This window comes from Nicotiana tabacum, chromosome 14, assembly GCF_000715075.1.
Source record: "Nicotiana tabacum cultivar K326 chromosome 14, ASM71507v2, whole genome shotgun sequence".
In the NCBI taxonomy this organism is placed as follows: Eukaryota; Viridiplantae; Streptophyta; class Magnoliopsida; order Solanales; family Solanaceae; genus Nicotiana; species Nicotiana tabacum.
The window spans coordinates 53,521,857-53,543,324 of NC_134093.1; the positions used below are offsets into that span (position 1 = coordinate 53,521,857).

At 36.8% G+C, this 21,468-nt stretch overlaps 1 long non-coding RNA gene across 1 annotated transcript; it reads left to right on the top strand.

Moving 5' to 3' along the window:
* Positions 1 to 2,071: 2,071 nt before the first annotated feature.
* On the top strand, positions 2,072 to 7,220 carry LOC142169139 (uncharacterized). The gene is made up of 2 exons (XR_012698880.1): positions 2,072 to 2,522; positions 7,006 to 7,220. It is a non-coding gene; the product is annotated as an uncharacterized LOC142169139 (long non-coding RNA).
* The last annotated feature ends 14,248 nt before the right edge of the window (positions 7,221 to 21,468 follow it).

The window sequence follows — 21,468 nt, forward strand, 5'->3', positions numbered from 1 at the left end:
ACTCTTATGAATTTTAAGTGGCTAGAAATTATGGGAAGTAAATTGGCTATGATTAGTGGTTGGCAAATGGGCAGGTTGGTCCGATTTAGGTGGGTTAAAAATAGGTTAAGCAAAAATAGTTTGGGTAGATAGCTAGGACAATATTAAAGTATTCATAAGAGATATATGTTATGAGACTGATAAGCGCACTAGTCAACATTTGAGGATTAATGTTCCAAAGGAGGAAATAATATTACACCCCATATTTTCGTCCGCGAAAGTACATTGTAAGTCAAGTGATGTAAGCTCAGAAATGAGATCATATTTAAAAGTACACAAAGTAAGTTAATAATATTTCCTTGGAGGTTACAAATACGTAAGATCATGAATTGCAAGTACCAAGAGGTTTGGAAGGTTTAGAAGCTAAACGAATCAAAGAAAATAAGTTTCGTCGAAAGTCGGCAAGTTGGGAGTGTTATAACCCGTACTTTGGGGTGATACTAGGGTGATTAACATGATAAGAAGGTGATTTTATGAGGTATTTTAGTCATATGATAGTCGTTTTTTACGTTTTAAAGTCAAGCGAGTTGTGAAACAAAAGTCGACAAAAGTCGTCACAAGTTACGTTCATAAATTGTACTAAATTTTATGTTTAGTTGCACTGAGCTTTTCTCCTAATATACTTGGAGTTACGGGATGATCCACTCAGAAAATTTAAGATCTATGAGTCTAGTTTCTAACTCATTAAACCTTTTGTCGATTCGACATTGGAGTAGAGAGATATTCGCGTTTTTGCGAGACTGCGCAAGCAGCTCCCTTTGGGATCCATTTAGGCGGTGGTCGACCTACTTCACTTTAAAAACGATTTGGATAAACATTCTTTATCATTTTTCGACCCAACTTCATCCCTACACTCCTCCTAACCCTCCTAAACATATTCCATAAGGATTTGAAGGCGAATCCAAGTGATTACACTATACTTCAACATCAAAAACTAGTCCTAGTGAAGAACAACACCCCTTTGAGGGTGTGTTGTCATTGAGGATTATTGTGGGATGTTTTATGGCTGAAATTTCAAGTTGTTAGGATGATAAACTACAAGATAATACTTGGTTTAGCTTCAGATGTTGTTCTTGATGGATTATTTTGAACGTTGTTCTTATGAACTTTAAGTGGCCGGAAATTATGGGAAATAAATTGGCTATGATATTGTTAGTATGATTATATTGGTTTATATGTCAATCTTGTTGAGGAAATTGGTAACTAGACAAGGAAATGTCTATAAAGCATTTGGAAGTTGTCCAAAGTGATATTATCTTGTGTTGGGCTATTTCAGGTAACTTTGAAATTAAGTAGAAGGTTGGAAATTCTTTAAAAAGTATTGGTTAGTAGACTGAATATATTACTAAATTTAAGAATGAATGATAATGGGGTTGAAGGGTTATAAAGGTATTTAATCCGAGCTTGCCGCTCGTCGTGAAGTAGTTGTGACTTGTTGTTGTTATAAGGTATCTTTTTATTGATACTTATATGTTGTTGGATTACTCTGGTTGTTGTTGTTGGTATATGGTATTGGAGGAGGCCATTGTTACAGGGGAGGTGCTGCTCGAATTTAAGTAAACAAGCTACTAGCTTAAGCTACAGACTTAGCCTTTAATTAGCACTGATTTTGAATCTCCTTGTGCTATGTTTAATTAGCCTTTAATTAGCACTAATTTAAGTCCTCAGATTAGCACTGATTTTGACTTAGCCTGTAGATTGAGTTGCGTTGTTTGAAGAGTTGCTTGGAAGGTATTAAGGAATCAACGTGGATAAGGTATGTTAAGGCTAAACCTTTCCTTCATTTTGGCATGATCCTGTAACTACATGCGTTTGATAACGAGACATAAAGAGAAGTTCGTATTCCTGAATTTATGTACATTATCCTAGTCTCATAAGTTACATTATTCTCCCTTATCGAAAATTTATATTTAGTTAAGTATTGTCTTCTTTCAATCAAGAGAGCAGAGGGTCTATATATATATATATATATATATATATATATATATATATATATATATATAGTATTACAGTATTTTCACCACCACCGAGCTATTTGGTGGGAAGGCCCCTATTGGACAACCTCTGATCAGATGGTAAGTTATATACCGAGTCTACTGTGGCCGAGCGCCTATGAGCGAGCCCGGAATGACCGAGATACTGAACCTATTATGGACGAGCGCCTATGAGCGAGCCTACTACGGCAAATTAGTTACACGTACCGAGCCTTATAGGTCCGGACAACTATTTTACTTCCTTTATTGAGAGAGTTGAGTCAGTATCAGCAGGTAAGCATATCTTCAGATCATCTTTGACTCCCAGTTACCTTCAGTTATTATATTATCATTTTAGTCTTAGTTTTCAGTTATTGTATCTTACATACTCGGTATATTATTTCGTACTGACATCCCTTTTATAGGGGACGCTGCATTTCATACCTGCAGGTCATGATAGACAGCCGGATAGACCTTCCCAGTAGACAAAGCCAAACATCAACCTGATTGGTAAGCTCCACTCCCCGGAGTTACCTGGTCTAGCCTTTAAAATCCATTATATATAAAGGTTTGATGGGTAGGTCGAGGCCCTATCCCGACCTTGATACAATTATATTATCTCTAGAGGCTTGTAGACGAGTCCTGTATATTTTGTATATCAGTATTGTGCCTTTGACAACCCTGTGTACATGTTCAGTTTGGTATTGCTGGTTATAGACGTTCATGGCAGCCTCGTCAGCCAACACAGTTATGTATATGAGATTTTGGGTATGTCTACCCCTCAGATAAGATAAACATTATTTTCTGATGATTCAGAATATGGCTTCATCGGCCTTGATTGGTATTGTCAGCTTGCAGGTAGGCCTCGCTGGCTTAAGTTTAGGGTTACCCCTCCAGAGTTTACAGTTATAGAGTGGTACACTCAGGCCGAGTATGGCATCGAGTGCTGGCCATACCTCCCTAGGTTTGGGGCGTGAAAAACTTGGTATCAAAGTAGTTCTGTCCTAGGGAGTCTACAAGCCGTGTTTAGTCGAGTCTTGTTTATAGCTGGTTTGCGCACCACATTATATAAATAGGAAGCTATAAGGAATTTAAGAGTCTGTTACGATTCTTTCAAATTCAAATCATGCTATAGAGCTAAGTCATAAGAGTTTGAGCCAGGACTTATGTTTGCTTATGATACATGGATGCTTGCAATTATAAAGATTATAGCTAGCCAAAGGGCTAACACAACAACAAGTAAGTGCACTAATAGAGGGAGCGTTCTTGACGATATGGCCCAGTTTGAGGCCCTAGCAGATCGTGCATACAAGATGTGCATATTTCCTACTTACGACCCTATGATGGGAATATCTAACACACCCTGAGAATAGCAAGTCATAGGAGTATCAGAAGGTTAAATATAAGTTTCAACGGGTAAAAGAAGCATGGTAAAGAAGGGTACGAGGTACCCAGTTAGTAAATATTATAAGTATTTCCAATTCAAGCAGAGAAATATAGGCATTCTGAGTTATTTTCAACAGTAACAGAGGTATGTATAAATGGTCACACCCATCTTAGCTATGCCCTATGGGAGCTAACATATATAGTTTAAGAGAAGAATCGGATATCAGGATCCAACTAGGGTTAGAGTAACCCAAAATGGTGGATGGATTGTTAGCGTTAGCTAATATTTTCGAAGGATATTGCAAACATGGTAATAGTTCTTCTTGTGAGACACCTAGGTGGTTCACTCAAGAATAGTACAGTCAGATATGAATACTAGAATGTTTAGAAATCTCAGAAGATAGGTACCGAAATCCTAGAAGGGATAAATATTTACCCTAGGTATGACTCCCATCCCTAGTAAAGAGAGAATTTTAGGCGACCCGAAGAGCCAGTGAGATGGAGCAAGGGGAGCTAAAGTGAAAGAATGTTTTGTTATAGTTTTTAGAATAAAGTGATAGACATAAATATTAGCAGGAGAATAAGAAGAGAGTAAATAAAGCATTATGAGTAAGATGTGATAAATGGGTGGTAACGGTAAATCAATATATGGCAGGATGAAAGAGTCTATAGTCAAGTGAAGAAAAAGACAAAAGGAGATAGGCCTTGAGATAATAAAAGAGTATAAGCCATAAATTCATATCCTCATTTCGAGAAATGGGTTGGTGACTCCAACGTGATTACTAGAAGGATAAGTTAGACCCCTCGAAGTAATAGAAATTAGTATGAGCTAGTAAACAAGATAAAAATTGAACATGAATTAGGGATAGAAGGATTTGATAATAGTCGACATCGTGAAAATTTCAGAGACCGTATTCTGGCAATAATAGAGTGGACAACAGAAGAATAACCTTTAAAGGTCATTCAGGAAGACGCTTCCCTTTAGCAAGTGCTATAAGACGAGTTAAGATTAAGGGACTAAGCGTGCCAGTTACACTAGGTTTCACCCTCGTGCGTAAGAAATTTAGTTATCCCTGGTATAGAATAGTTACCAAAAGGCGAGTAAGGGTCATTGAAGATGTGATAAGACACCAACGATGAAGAGTTAAAATATCTACATGTAAAACTTCAAAGAATTAAATGTTAGTACTTCCCAAAAGGGTGAAGCTGGTGTAATATGGTATTGAATCGGAGTTAAGTAGTTCAGGTAAATATAGAATGGGAAAGGAATAATGTGGTAAAAAGGCAAAAGGAATAAGGTTACATTTATTCAAATCCTATAGATATGTTACAACTCCAAAACGTTATGTAAGAACGATGCTAAGAATATGCAGTAAAGGTTCCCTGCCAGGATGTTAATTGATAAATAAGTGGGAATGGACACTTGATACATTAGGAGCCAGTGCGAAAGGTAAGTTAAAACAAAAGACATAGCCCAAGAGAGGTTACATAATATATAGATATGAGCATGGACCGACGAGTAGTTAGTTGATTCAGGAAGAGCCTAGTTATGGCTAGACAAGAGGTCTAAGATAAATCAGCAGATCATGCAAGATAAACATAGTGAAACCCAACATAGGAAATTCAGTCTCGCAGATACGAGATCGTAATCCTGGAAAAATATTCAGATATAAGTCGGGGTAGTTAAAGGTATCGTATAAGTGTTACAAAAATAAAAGAGAGTGCCACAGGGGAGACAATCAAAATTCAAGTTCAGAAGTAAACCTATGAGCACAAGGCACGAAGGTAAGTAACTAAGGATAATTATAGGCGAGTAAGAACATCAAAAATTCCGTCGGGTATACAATGTAATAAGCTTGTAGATTTACAAGAGTCAGAGGGTCTCCCCTAAGTACTACAACAAAAGACTAGCTGAGGAAATAAGGAAGAAGGCTTCAACCTAGGCATAGTAACCTGAAGAAGAAATGATCTTGTAACAACAGTCTCACTAAGACATTGTATGCACTCCATAAGAAAGTGGCACCTATCGTGACTAATGAACAGGAAAAAAATCAAAAGTAATATTAGAGGTCATACGAGTTGCATACAATTCCAATATGCGTGGGCACTAAGATAAGCCAAGTATTCATGCAACAAGTGGCAGAACGACCAGGAAAAGTAATTGCATACGTTTAAAGACAACAGAGAAGGTACAAAAGGAATTATTTTGATCTATGGCCCAAAGTTAGTTACATTATGACAACACTTTGTATTATACATGAAGCATATATGTTGACATTCTTACAGTTATAGGGCCAATATAAGCTAAAACTACGTCACAGACAAAGGCTTGAATTGATAGAAGATTATAACATGGATGTTCCATAGCATCCACGAAAGGCTAAAGTAATAACTAATGCCCTGAGCCGCATATTGGAAGACAACTTAAGTCTATATAAAGGCTGAGAGAGAAGAGGAAGCTCGAGAGTTACAATAGATAAGTAAATTAGGAATCCGATTATTAGACCCAGATGATTATAGAAACCGTGACTCAGAACAATACAAAATCACCCTTAATAGTAGAGGTACTAGAGAGATAATACAACGGCCATATTCTATAACAACTCTACGATAAAGCAGTTAGAAGAGTACCAGCCTCACAAGAAGTCAGTATGAAGCTCCCGCCGGATTGTGTATGCACCATAGGTGCATGTATTATAGTAGAGCTTTAAGATGTGGATGTGAATTCCACCTATGTGGAAGGGAGTTTATGAAAGTGATAGAAGATACAATGTGAGATTTAAAGGTAAGAAAGGTAAAGGTAAAAAAGGTACGAGATACTCAAGTACAGAATGTTATGAATAGTCTATACTTCAGATAGAGGTCTAGAAGTGTCGTGATTCAGCATCTAGAAATGATAGTGGCGTCGTCAGTAGCATATCTTCCAGCTCACCCTTTCCAGGTATTGAGAGGTCTAGTTAAGAGAGTAAAGAAAAGTTAGGGATAACGTGATGTCTCACTTGAGGTTTCAGAATAACATAAGGAAATCTATGGTGCTAGTAAGTTAAAGGAAGGTTATGAGTAATATAAATAGATATGTGTAGGTCGTAAGCTAAAGTATTGTAGAGAGATAAGGTTTTAGGTAGACAGGAGTAAGGATAAGCAAAGGTGAGTGAGAAGGTGACGAGAATATGTAAGTCCTCAGATTAAACCCATCGAAACAAGAGAGCTGATAGTTTCCGTAAGTTATAAAAAGCTCAGTATAGTCTGAATGAATTAAGAGGAGTTTAAGACTAGGGGCATTTAAAAGAGATGGAATGCTGCCCTGATAGTAGAATGAGAGTATAATTATGATAAATGATAAGAGAATGGCGACCTTCGATTGAGTAATGATTCAAAAAGAAGGGATTTCATGAATTACATGGATTAGAATACCCCCATAAGATGAATCACGTTGGGATGCTACGAAATATGGTTATTGAAGTATTGTATTTTCCCTAGGTGGATCTGATGGTAGGCTAGAAATACAAGTTTTTGGCTACTTTACACCTATTATTTGCTACACTTTAATTGTATTTGAGCTAAAATATGGATAATTTATACTCATTACATATTTTTTCTTGTGTAGGTTGAAATTTCAGGCTAAGAAGAATTTTTGGAGCTAAATTGAATAAAAGAGAAGTTTGAAGTTTGAATAAAAGTTCGAGAGTTATGTCGGGATTGAGTTCAGGGGCCGAGTACTGAGTATGTATTTAAAACGTTAAAGAAATAAGAAGAGAAAACAAAGGTGGAGGAAATAATGATTTGTGTTATGAATATATTATATTATGGATGTTCATTTAATACTCCGTTGTAAATAAGATTCCTGAAGAAGTTTATCCATATGAGACTCTGCCATAAATATGTTTATCTATTTAGTACTCTATTGGAAATAAGCCTCTTGAAGAAGCTTATCCTTTCGGTACTCCGCTATGGATAAATATTACCCATGATAGAAAATTATCTATATCTTACGCAGCAGCTTACAAGCAGCTTACACAGCAGCTTGCAGCAGCAGCTTACAAGCAGCTTACACAGCAGCTTACACAGCAGCTTGCAGTAGCAGCTTACACAGCAGCTTCCTTTCTTCTATAAATAGAGGAGAATTCAGTTCATTATGTACAGAAGTTTGAAGTTTGAATAATATATCAGTTTCTCTCTATACTTGTCATTACTTCACAGTCTTTATTTTATAACACGTTATCAGCACGAGACTCTGCCATCTCGAGCAAATACTTTGAAAGTATTAGAGGTACAAACTTTCTTTTTCTAAATAATGTCAAATCTTTCTAAACTTGAGTTTGTAGCCCTGGATATATCGGGCAAAAGCTACATGTCTTGGGTGCTTGATGCCGAAATTCATCTTGATGCGATGTGTCTGGCAGACACCATCAAATATAAAAATCAGGCATCAAACCAAAACCATGCCAAAGCAATGATATTCCTACGCCATCACCTTGATGAGGGCCTGAAAATGGAATATCTTACTGTTAAAGATCCAGTCATACTGTGGAGTAATTTGAAAGATAGATATGACCACCTGAAGATGGTCGTTCTTCCACAGGCACGTTATGATTGGACTCATCTAAGGCTACAAGATTTTAAATCTATCAGTGAGTATAATTCTGCTATGTTCAGAATTATTTCCCAATTGAAACTATATGGTGATAATATTACTGATCATGATATGTTGGAGAAAACTTTTACCACTTTTCATGCCTCGAATATGCTCCCGCAGCAGCAATATCGAGAGATGGGATTCAAAAAGTATTCTGAACTTATCTCACATCTTCTTGTAGCCGAGCAACATTATGGGCTATTAATGAAAAATCATGAAAGCCGACCTACTGGTTCTTGTCCATTCCCTGAAGTGAATGAGACGAACTTCCACCAAGCTAAACGTGGAAGAGGACGTGGCCCCAGTCATGGTCATGGCCGTGGTCGGGGAGGAAACTCTAATCGTGGTAATAATAATGCACCAAAGAACCCTCCTCACCACCAGCAGTGGAAAAGAAAGGAACAAAAGCATGAAGTGGTGCAAGCAGCAAAGCCAGAAAATGCATGTTATAGATGTGGAGAAAAAGGGCACTGGTCACGTACATGTCGTACGCCAAAGCACCTAGTTGAGCTATATCAAGCTTCCCTGAAGAAGACAGAGAAAAATGCTGAAGCAAATTTTATTTCTGAAGATAATTTAGACTTCATGCATTTGGATGTAGCTGATTACTTTGCACTCCCAGAAGGAGAAACAAGTCATGTGATCGGTAGTGAATCTGTAGAGATATAAATATTTTAATTTCTGTTATTTGTAGTAGATAGTATAGTTATGTAATTGTTGTACATAAATAAAAGTTATAATGTTTACTATCATATTTATTTTGTTTATGTCATTTTGAAGAATATGGATAATCCTCAAATTATGTTTGGATCAAAGACCAATCATGAAGATATTTGTGTAGTTGATAGTGGAACAACTCATGCCATATTCAAAGATCAGAAATACTTTTCTTATTTGCATAAGGAAAAAGCAAATGTTTCTACAATTTCTGGTAATATAAGTTTGATGGAAGGCTCCGGAAGAGCTATTGTATTTCTGTCTAAGGGAACAAAAATTATTATCGACAATGCATTGTACTCCTCCAAGTCCTGAAGAAACTTATTGAGTTTTATAGATATCCGCCGAAATGGGTATCATGTTGAGACAATAGATGAAATGAATGTGGAATATCTTTGTATTACAAAGAATATTTCTGGCCAGAAATGCATTGTAGAAAAGTTACCAACTTTATTTTCTGACTTATATTATTCAAAGATTAGTACAGTTGAAGCACACTCTATTGTAAACCAGAAGTTTACTGATTCAAATACTTTTGTTCTTTGGCATGGCCGTTTGGGCCATCTTGGATCAATAATGATGAGACGAATTACTGAAAATTCGAGTGGGCATCCATTAAAGAACCTGAAGATTCTTACAAATAATGAATTTTCTTGTGATGCTTGTTATCAAGGCAAAATAATCACTAGACCATCACCAATGAAGGTTGGCATTGAGTCCCCTACCTTTTTAGAACGTATACATGGGGATATATGTGGACTTATTCACCCACCAAGTGGGTCGTTTAGATATTTTATGGTCCTAATAGATGCATCTTCAAGATGGTCTCATGTGTGCCTATTATCATCTCGCAACCTGGTGTTTGCGAAGTTATTAGCCCAAATAATTCGATTAAGGGCACAATTCCCAGATTATCTGATAAAGGCTATTCGCCTTGATAATGCTGGAGAATTCTCATCTCAAGCTTTTGATGATTACTATCTATCAGTTGGGATAAAAGTTGAACATCTTGTAGCTTATGTTCATACTCAAAATGGCCTTGCAGAGTCATTTATTAAACGGCTGCAATTGATAGCAAGACCACTACTTATGAAAATAAAATTGCCCACTACTGTTTGGGGCCATGATATCTTGCACGCAGCATCACTTATCCGTCTCAGACCAACGCATTATAATAAATATTCTCCGTCACAATTAGTTTTTGGTCATGAACCAAATATTTCCCATCTATGAATTTTTGGATGTGCTGTATATGTGCCAGTAGCACTACTACAACGCAGTAAGATGGGCCCCCAAAGAAGGTTAGGAATATATATTGGGTTTGAATCACCCTCTATTATTCGCTATCTTAAACCATTGACGAGAGATTTATTTACTGCTCGATTTGCAGATTGTCGATTTGATGAAACAAATTTCCCACAATTAGGGGGAGAGAAAAAGGAAATCAAAAGAGAAATTGTGTGGAAAGTTTCATCATTATCTTACTTTGATCCACGTACCCCTATATGTAATCAGGAGGTCCAGAAGATCATCCATTTACAGAATATAGCAAATCAAATGCCAGACGCATTTACTGATTTGAAAAGGATAACTAAGTCACATATCCGTGCAGAGAATGTGCCTATCCGAATTGATGTCCCAGCAGAACCATCTGTTAGCATGAGAGCTAGTAAACCTAAAGCACGCCTGAAGCGTGGTAGGCCTATGGGTTCTAAGGATCGAAATCCTAGAAAAAGAAAATCGACAAATGATCAAAATGATATTATGAAGGGATCTCCTGAAGAGACCCAAGATCTGAATAGTTATGAGATTCCTAAAGAAATCAATAAACCCGAGACTCAAGTGAGCGAAGAACTTTTAATAAGTTCTACTGGTGATGGGATTAATTTAAATCGATCTGAAATAGTGGTGGATAATATTTTTGCATATAATGTTGCACTTAACATTATGCAAGATAATGAGGATTTTGAACCCCGATCTGTTGAAGAATGTCAACAAAGATCTGATTGGCCAAAACGGCAAAGGGGCAATTCAATCAGAATTGAACGCACTTGCTAAAAGAGAGGTCTTTGGACCAGTAGTCCAAACACCTGCTGGTATAAAACTAGTTGGTCATAAATGGGTTTTTGTGCGAAAAAGGAATGAGCAAAATGAAGTTGAAAGATACAAGGCTCGCCTTGTCGCATAAGAATTCTCAACGACCTGGAGTTGATTATGAAGAAACATATTCACCCGTTATGGATGCCAGAATATTTCGATATCTCATCAGTTTAGCCTTACGTGAAAGGCTTGAAATACATATGATGGATGTGGTTACAGCTTATCTGTACGGGTCACTTGATAATGAGATTTACATGAAAATCCCTGAAGGATTTAAAATGCCTGAAGCATATTCAAAATCTCGGGAAATGTACTCAATCAGATTACAAAGATCTTTGTACGGTTTAAAGTAATCTGGGCGCATGTGGTATAATCGCCTCAGTGAATATTTGCTGAAAGAGGGTTACATAAATGATGTTATTTGTCCATGTATTTTTATAAAGAAAATGGCTTCAGAATTTGTTATACTTGCTGTTTATGTTGATGACATAAATCTTGTTGGAACTTCAGAAGAGCTCCAAAAGGCAATTGAATATCTTAAGAAAGAATTTGAGATGAAAGATCTTGGGAAGACAAAACTTTGTCTTGGTCTGCAAATTGAACATTTAGCAGACGGGATCTTTATCCATCAATCTGCCTATACAGAAAGGGTCTTAAAATGCTTTTACATGGACAAAGCGCACCCATTGAGTACACCAATGGTTGTTCGATCACTTGAAGTGAATAAGGACCCGTTCCGACCTCCAGAAGAGTATGAGGAACTCCTGGGTCCTGAAATACCCTATCTCAGTGCAATTGGTGTACTTATGTATCTTGCTAATGCTACAAGGCCCGACATAGTATTTTCTGTTAATTTACTAGCAAGATATAGCTCTTTTCCTACACGGAGACATTGGACGGGATTAAGCATATATTGCGATATTTAAAGGGAACTCTTGATATGGGTTTGTTTTATGCTAACAAAGATAGTGCAGATCTTGTTGGTTATGCAGATGCAGGTTATTTATCTGATTCCCATAAAGCTAGATCTCAAACCGGGTACGTGTTTACATGTGGAGGTACTATCATATCATGGCGCTCCACAAAATAATCTATTGTTGCTACTTCTTCAAATCATGCTGAAATAATAACTATTCATGAAGCAAGTAGGGAATGCGTATGGTTGAGATCAATAATTCATTTTATTCGAGAAAAATGTGGTTTGGAATGTGAGAAAAGACGCACAATTTTATACGAAGACAATACTGCATGCATAGCCCAATTGAAGGGAGGATTTATAAAAGGAGATAGAACGAAGCACATTTCACCAAAATTATTCTACACACACGATCTTCAGAGAAATGGTGACATTGATGTGCAACAAATCCGTTCAAGTGACAATCCAGCAGATTTATTCACCAAATCTTTACCAACTTCAACTTTTGAGAAGATGGTATATAAGATTGGAATGCGGAGACTTAAATATTTGAAACAAGGTTTTCATCAGGGGGAGTAAAATACGCGATGTACTCTTTTTTCCTTATTAAGTTTTTTTCCCACATGGTTTTCCTTATAAGGTTTTTAATGAGGCAGTTAGCAATGCGTATTACTAATTTATGTGTACTCTTTTTCCTTCACTAGGATTTTTTTCCCACGGGGTTTTTCCTAGTAAGGTTTTAACGAGGCACATTATCTTTTAATGAACATCCAAGGGGGAGTGTTATGAATATATTATATTATGGATGTTCATTTAGTACTCCGTTGTAAATAAGCTTCCTGAAGAAGTTTATCCATATGAGACTCCGCCATAAATATGTTTATCTATTTAGTACTCTATTGGAAATAAACCTCCTGAAGAAGCTTATCCTTTCGGTACTCCGCTATGGATAAATATTACTCATGATAGAAGATTATCTATATCTTACACAGCAGCTTACAAGCAGCTTACACAGCAGCTTACAAGCAGCTTATACAGCAGCTTGCAGCAGCAGCTTATACAGCAGCTTGCAGTAGCAGCTTACACAACGGCTTGCAGTAGCAGCTTACACAGCAGCTTCCTTTCTTCTATAAATAGAGGAGAATTCAGTTCATTATGTACAGAAATTTAAAGTTTGAATAATATATCAGTTTCTCTCTATACTTGTCATTACTTTACAGTCTTTATTTTATAACAATTTGTAAATTAAAGTTGGCAAGACACTTTCTGTCTGCCAACGTGCCAAACTTTGAAGAACAATTCAAACAAATACAAAAGGATACAATAACGTGACGTCATGTCCAACAAGGTGCTGCCAATATACATTTTTAGGCAGAAACGAACAACCCTCTGCTTTTGTCCCTTGGCGAGGCGCATGGGACGCCGCATGGCGCGCCGCACCTATGCAATTTTGTCAGAGTATTTTTCCACTTCGGGTCAAAGAGGGTAGTTTAGTCCCGGCCTGTTCCTACTTGATATAAATACACTAGAAATACGTTTTTGAATGGGGATTCGACCTAGGAGAGTTTTAGAGAGCTACCACCGCTTGAGGACAAAGGATTTCATCAATTCTCTTGCCAACAATCAGTGCAAAATGAGAGTTTAACTTGTAAATTTGTCTTTGATGTTTTCTATTTTCTTAAACTTATTTATGATGGCTTTCTCCATATATATGGAGTAGTTCTTCCCTAGGGTTTTGACGGATATGGTATTTTGAGTGTTGTTTGTAGATTTAACTCTAGTTTAATTGCATGAATTCATTTATGGTGCTTTGAATTGTTTGCGAATTTATTCACCAGTTTATTTAATCAAAAGAGAAATATTTTGGTGATTATTTTTGCATTATTTTGTTTGGTTTAATTTAGTGATTCTTCTAAGTAATCGAGAGAGCTTTGGAATTATTGATTAAACCAAGTTAGGAGAATATTCGAGAGACGTTTTCCTAAAGTCTAGTCCATTAACGTGTTCTTGCATATCTTCATAATGCTTCATATTAGTTTATTTTGTAGAGTTCAGATTTAATCGAGAGAGGAATCTTAATCTTAAGTTTAAGCTAATTATCGAGTGAATTCGTGAGAATCATTAGAAGTGAATTTAAACAGAGTTAGATCCCGAATAGCTATCTTACACCTATCCTGTCGTGACCCTTATTTCTCATATTGCTTACAATCCGTTTTAGTTCAACTCTCTCTCTCTCTCTCTCTCTCTCTCTCTCTCTCTCTCTCTCTCTCTCTCTCTCTGTGTGTGTGTGTGTGTGTGAGATCAATTTCAATTAGTCATATTCTTAATTTAGTAGTTGATTATAGTTTGTAATTACATCAAATAAAGTGTTGATATCCAAAAATTTCTTGAACATTATTTAAATCCAATCCATGTGGAGACGATAATTAAACTATACTATCTTTGGCTAGAGAGCACTAATTTCGTGTTGTGTTTTGCGCTCGTCAAATTTTGGCGTCGTTGCCGGGGTTGGTAATTAATAGTGTTCAAAAGAATTTTTGGTTCTAATTTGGGAATTAGTTTTATTATTATTATTATTATTATTATTATTATTATTATTATTATTATTATTATTATTATTATTATTATTATTATTATTATTATTATTATTATTATTATTATTATTATTATTATTATTATTATTTTTATTATTATTATTATTATTATTATTATTATTATTATTATTATTATTATTAAACTTGAAAAATATTTTCCTGATATTGAACTCTAAATGCTGTGAAGATGGAGCACAACCAGCCTAAGCAAACGGTTGAAGAGTTAGCAGCTGAACATTATCACAAGTATGCTATTTGTTTTAAATGTGGTGGAAATCATCTATGGGTTGATTTTCAAGCAGGTAAGTATTCCTATTATGATTCATCTTTTGAACAGTCTCACTCTGTTTCTAGTCCATACAGGTATGAGGATTCATATGGGCACAATCTTGACTTTGGTTGGGGTGAATACCCTTATTATAACTGGAATAGAAGTGAAGTGAGACAACCACCTCAAGAGCAGAATGGTAGTTTAAAAGAGCTTATGTATAAGTTCATGAATAGTATGGAAGAGAGTTTCGCACAAGATGATGAAGCCATTAACAACCTAACAATGCAAGTGAGTCCATTATTAAGTATACTTTCAGAAAACTCATTGCAATGTGATGGTGACTATATGGAGGAGATACCCTGTGAGAATGAGCCTACCACCCAAGAGGATGAGCATCTACAAAGAGAAGTTATCACTCTGAAAGACACTCTAATTCAATTGAGATGATTACAGATGAGGCTTTGGTTGAGTGTGAAGTAATTGAAGAAGAGTTCAAACCCCCATCCACCTTTCCACATTTACAACCTTTAGTGAAAGCGAATGAGAGACAAATGGTCTTGGACATACCACAAGAATACTCATATGATATTTCTTCTTTGTTTTCTTATTTTAATATTGATCATGTGGATTTTATTTTTGGGAATTTATAGAAAAATGCAGGGATTGATCCTGTAAAGGAATGCAGGAACAAGTTAAGAATCATCATGAATGAACAATTCACCGCTCAAGATGAGGCCAAGAAAGAAAGAAAAGAGCATGTCTTCCAGATACCCTCAGACGACTTTGGCTTAATGAGCTCCATAAATTATCCCAAGGAGCGAAAATGAGGAATGAATTCAGAATTAGGGGTGGAGTTCATAAGTTCTCAGAAACTAAAAAATAATCCAGGGGAGTTTTCTTTACCTCTTGCTTTTTATTTGTGTGTCATGGGGACATACCATATTTTAAAATGTGGGGTGGGGGATGATGTAAATATGTACATGTGTGTTTGTTTTCGTTTCTTTTGATTCTTTTGAAAAAATATTGACTTTTCCCGACGATGGATGTCCTCGACTGTCTTCTTGAGGGATCAAAGTCGAAGAAAAAATATTTTATTTTTTAGGTAGTGTAACAATTCCCCCTTGGTTTTTCTTTGTGCCGTGGTTCTTTTTCAAGGGTTTTGCTTGAACCGCGTGTAGTTAGTTCTTCTTTTGTTAGGAATAGAGAAGTCTTGTGTTATGGTGTTAAATGGAGATGACTTTTCTTAACTTTGTTGTGCCCTGAGAGTAGCAAATGCTTTAGTTGTGATGCCTAGGTTCAGTTCTTAACTCATGTATAAGTGCCTTAAATTGGTTGATTGTGACATTGCTTAACTGCTTTGACTAGAGAGTCGGGATAGATTCGATCCTGAGTGAGTTATATGCCAATGTGTGAGTGAGGTTTTGTTGGTATTCTGTGCATGTTAGTTGATGTCTAGAACTTGCCCTGTGTGTTTGCAAAGCGAAATAGCAGTCTTGTTTAGTCTAGGAAGTGATATAGACATTTCTTTGTTGAGTCAATTATATGCTTTTACCCAACTAATTAATGTATATCTTAGTTATCCCCTTTGAGCATGTAATCCTATTTCTTTGGCAACCACATTACAAGCCTAAATCCTATTGTTTGAATCGACTATCTATTTGAACTTTTTACCTCTCTTGAGTACTTGAATTTGTAATGAGCTTATAAAAGCTAAGTAAAGGTATGGTCAGGTTTTTGAGTAGAACTATTAAAAAAGGAGAAATGTGCATTGTTTGAAAAATTGTGAGAGCCACTTGTAGGAAATTGAAAAAAATGAGTTTTGCTCGAAAAGAAAAAAATCAGAACTGAGAAGAAAAAATATTAATTCCTTGCTAGTGGTAGTTCTTATCTTGTTTGTGCTTAAAGAAATTGGGAGCTTAATGTTATTAAGTGTGAAGGTTGGGTTTGGTTCAACACAAGTGTGGGGTTTGAACTATTAATGTATATATATTAAAGTACTTAGGGAGGTGTAGTCACTAAATCCAAATCTATCCTACCCTTCCCGCAGCCTACATTACAACCAAAATAAAGTCCTACTTGATCCTTATCTGAATGAGCTCAAATTAGTAGAGTACGGGCAAGCCTATGGTACGTTTTCTGTGGCGCATGAATTTTATTTCTGAGAGTGAGTTAACTCTTTCTATCTTGAGTTCCTATTTGTTCTTGAATTTTATTATGGGTGGAACTACTCTCTATTTTTGGTGTGAGGGCACATGACCTGTGATAGAAAGGTAATGTCTTTGACCTCTGTAATAGAGTAATTGAGCGAGTTTTAAATAAATGGTGCTTTTGAGTCAAGTTTTGAGGCTAGGATGTTTTGGCATGGCACTTTGTCTCTTTTAAATATTCTTGGAATGATACTTTGTTTGTTTTAAATATTCTTGGCATGATGAGTTAGGAGAGTTGCATGAAAGAGTCATCTCTATTTGAAGTGTAGTTTGAGTCCTTGAGGACGAGCAATGGTTTAAGTGTGAGGTGTTGATGGTAGGCTAGAAATACAAGTTTTTGGCTACTTTACAACTATTATTTGCTACACTTTAATTGTATTTGAGCTAAAATATAGATAATTTATACTCATTACATATTTTTTCTTGTGTAGCGAATTGTTGGAGCTAAATTGAATAAAAGAGAAGTTTGAAGTCTGAATAAAAGTTCGAGAGTTATGTCGGGATCGAGTTCAGGGGCCGAAGACTGAGTATGTATTTAAAAAGTAAAATAAATAAGAAGAGAAAACATAAGTGGAGGAAATAATGACATGCAAATTAAAGTTGGCAAGACACTTTGTGTCTGCCAACGTGCCAAACTTTGAAGATCAATTCAAACAAATACAAAAGGCTACAATAACGTGACGTCATGTCCAATAAGGTGCAGCCTATATACGTTTTTAGGCAGAAACGAACAGCCCGCTGCTTTGTGTAACGACCTGGCCGGTCGTTTTGAGAGTATTAGCCCCGAGTCCCTATTTATTTCTCCCTATATTTTATTTTGTGATTTTGTGACTTGCCGGGGTGCTTGATGTCGGGTTCGGGAGAGTTTCAGAGTGGAATGGGACCCATAGTCCCTAGATTAGAAGTTTAAGTTCTAGGAATTTACCATAGATTGAATTGTATGAATATGACTTCGGAATAGAGTTTCGACGGTTCTAGTAGCTCTGTAGGGTGATTTTGGTCTTAAGAGCGTGTCCGGATGTTGATTTAGAGGTCCATAGGTCATTTCGGCATTAATTGGCAAAAATTGGAAAATAAGATGATTTTTGGAAAGTTTGATCGGGAGTGGACTTTTTGATATCGGGGTTGGATTCCAATTCCGGAAGTTTGAGTAGGTCCGTACTGTCAATTGTGACTTGTGTACAAAATTTGAGATCAATCAGACTTGATTTGATAGGTTTCGGCATCGAATGTAGAAGTTAGAAGTTTTAAAGTTCATTAGACTTGAATTGATGTGCAATTCGTGTTTTAACGTTATTTGATGTGATTTAAAGGTTCGACTAAATCCGTATGATATTTTAAATCTTGTTGGTATATTTGGACGGGATCCCGAAGGCCCCGAGTGTGATTCAGATTGAATCCGGAACAAAGTTTGGACTTATGAAAATGCTGAAGCACCCAGATTTGGTGTCATAGCACATGCGGAGGGATTGGCCACAGGTTCGGATTCGCATGTGTGAGAAATGGAGCGTAGAAACGGTTATGGGCAGTCCAGGAAGGACTCGTAGGTGCAGAACAGTTTCCACAGAAGCGGATTCACTTATGCGGTGGGAAGATGCGCGGGCCCAGGGGATTGTAAGGCCCCGTAAAATATTTTCTAAAAACTGGGGTTCCGTGATGTCGGGGTAGGCATAGAGGTTAATAATAGTAGAAAATTTTCGAACTTTTTGGATTGAACAGTGCGCTGGGGAGTTGAAGGAAAATATTTTGCAGAGATAGGCATTTCTGTGGCCCATTATGCGGCCGCATAATCACTCCGCGGGCCGCAGAGTGAAGTAGCTACTTGGGCCATTTTTATGACAATTTCGCAGCCAGTTATGCGACCGCACATCCATTTCACGGGCCACACTTTTGTCGCACAATCAGCCTTAGAATTTTTGCGGAAGGAGGTTCTGCGGCGCATTATGCGACTGCAAAACAGGTCTGCGGGCCGCATAACGACCGCAGAATGAAGTAGGCCAGCCCAGTTCCGAAGGTCATTTTTCTCGGTCATTTCTTGGACCGCAGAATCATTATGCGGTCGTATATGCGACCGCAGATCCTGTCCCGGGGCTTCATTTTTGGGTTTTTATTACCCGACCTTACTTCGATAAAACATATGCCATAGTCAAATTTGAGCAAATTTCTGATACTTTTTAGAGTGAGAAAGAGTGTTTAGTGTGGGGGAGTAACCTTCAACCTATTATCCATCAATTCTTGCTCAATCATTGAGGATTAACAAAGAAAGTCTTCATCCTAAAGGTAAGAATCTATGTCCTAGCTCTCAATTTCGAATATTTACAAAAAATGGGATAATTAGAAAGACAATTCTTGGGTGTGGGGGTTGTTATCTTGCATACACGTGTTATCAAAGAATGTGAGAAGGTTGTGAGCTAAAAATGGTAGAGAATGGGTTGGGGAATGATGGAATCTTTCACAAAAGGGCCTTAAAAACATTAATGCACACCTACTATTTGATAATGTGCTCAAATGAGCTAGAATCATGACCATCTTCATACTTTTGGTCCAACTTGTTATATTTCTAAACTAGATCGAAGTTGCTAAGAATTCCAGAACGTTTTAAAGTTTAAAGGAAGCTCAATTGAGGTATGTTGGCTAAACCCCCTTCTTCTTAGAATCGAATTCCACGGTGTTCATGTAATTGGTGTAAGTCCCAAATTGATCATAATAGAATTGGCTATTCCGAATGTGCTTGTGTTGAACGATATATGCTCAATATGTTTTGTAAATGCTTCATCATATCACCTTATCGTTGAGGATGTGTTCAAAATATGGAATATGTGTTAAAAATGTTAAGACTTCAAGTCAAGATCGAAATAAAGGTTGTTATGCCAAATTGTATGAAAATCCTCTATGTGCCTAAGATTCCCAAATTGCTCATATGTGAATTTAATGTCTTGAATGGGAAGCCTTATTTTTGTTGATAATGATCTTTGAATGTGGAAAGGGGAACTGAAATTATGAAATACGGCTAAGTGCCAAGAATGACTTTATAATTGTGGCCACTAGTGCCAATGAATTGAAAGGATGTGAAAGAAGTATGATGTGAGATGATTAACTGAAAAAGGTAATGTCTTGGGTAAGACGGCCTAGCCGATCGGGCCGTGATCGGATGCCATGGCGCACACATGGTGGTGACTGTGCTGGAAATTATAATGAAATTGTGGTTATGGTTGATGTCTCAAATGAGACGACCTAGCCGATCGGGTCGTGATCGAACTCCGTGTAAGAATATGGTGGTATTGTGAATTATGGTATATCGACACTAAAGATCATCCAACTTAATAACATGGAAATTGAATTAAAAACTTATGTGATCCTTAACTTGATGTTTTAGTATTATTTGAAGCTCTTATTGAATTCTTGACTGTTCCTTTAGTTTTACATACTAGTACTATTCGACAGTACTAACGTCCCTTTGGTCGGGGGCGCTGCATCTTTAAATAGATACAAGTGGTTCTATAGCAGGCAGTGTTGATCAACAATAGTGATACATCCTCTTCCCAGCAGACTTGGTGAGCCCCACTTCATCCCAGGGTCACGTATTGTATCTTTTGTTCATATAATTATTATGTTTTGAGGTATAGTCGAGGCCTTATTGTTGGCACTATCATAACACTCTTTTGTATCTTTTAGAGGCTCCGTAGACACTATGTGGGTTGTACATGGGTGCTAGAAAAGTCAAACAAGTTATGTTGTGTTTTGATCACTTGTTCCACTCAAACTATAAGAATATGTGTATTTTGAGACTTAAAAGTGAAGTAACTAATGAAATGATTTAGTATTATGTACATGATATCTCTACCATCTAATTGACAAAATTATGTCTTCTTTTGATCATGGGTGCATTGGGTAGAAAGCGTCTAACATGCTTGCTTGACCGGGTTCACTCAGTTGGGCACCTGTCTCGCCTTTTGAGTTGGGGCGTGACAGGGACTTAAGTGAAGTCCGCACCTGCGATGGAAATTTCGCAGGTGCAGAGCCACAGATGCGGCTGTGGGTTCGCAGGTGCGAATTCACTAGGCAGAAAAGACCTAAGTTCGAGGGTTTGATTTCATTCTCCATTTTTGGACCTCGAGAGCTCAGATTGAGGCGAAAGTTTGAGGGTATTTCAGAGAAAACATTTGGTTAAGGATTCTTGACTCATTTTTGATCAATTTCCACTAATCTATCAATAATTTCTTCATTTAATTAAGGATTTGGGTTGAGAAATTTGGGGAAAAATGGTGAAAGTTCTTAGACCGATGTTTTGGGTTTTGAAAGGCCAAATGAGGTCAGATTTGAGTAATTCTTGTATGGTTGGACTCGTTATCAAATGGGTGTTCGGATTTTATAGTTTTGGTCGGGTTCCGAGACATGGGCTCGGGTTGACTTTTTGGGGTGATTTTTTAATTCTTTGCTAAAGTTGAAGATTCATTATTTAAATTAGTTTCTTATAGTTATATTTATAGTATGTAATTGTTTTGGATAGATTTGAGCCGATTGAAGTTGGAAAATCGAGGAAAAGGTCTTCTCATTGATTGATTGAGCAAGGTTTGAGGTAAGTGACTTGTTTAACCTTGTGAGGGGGAAATTTCCCTTAGGATTTGG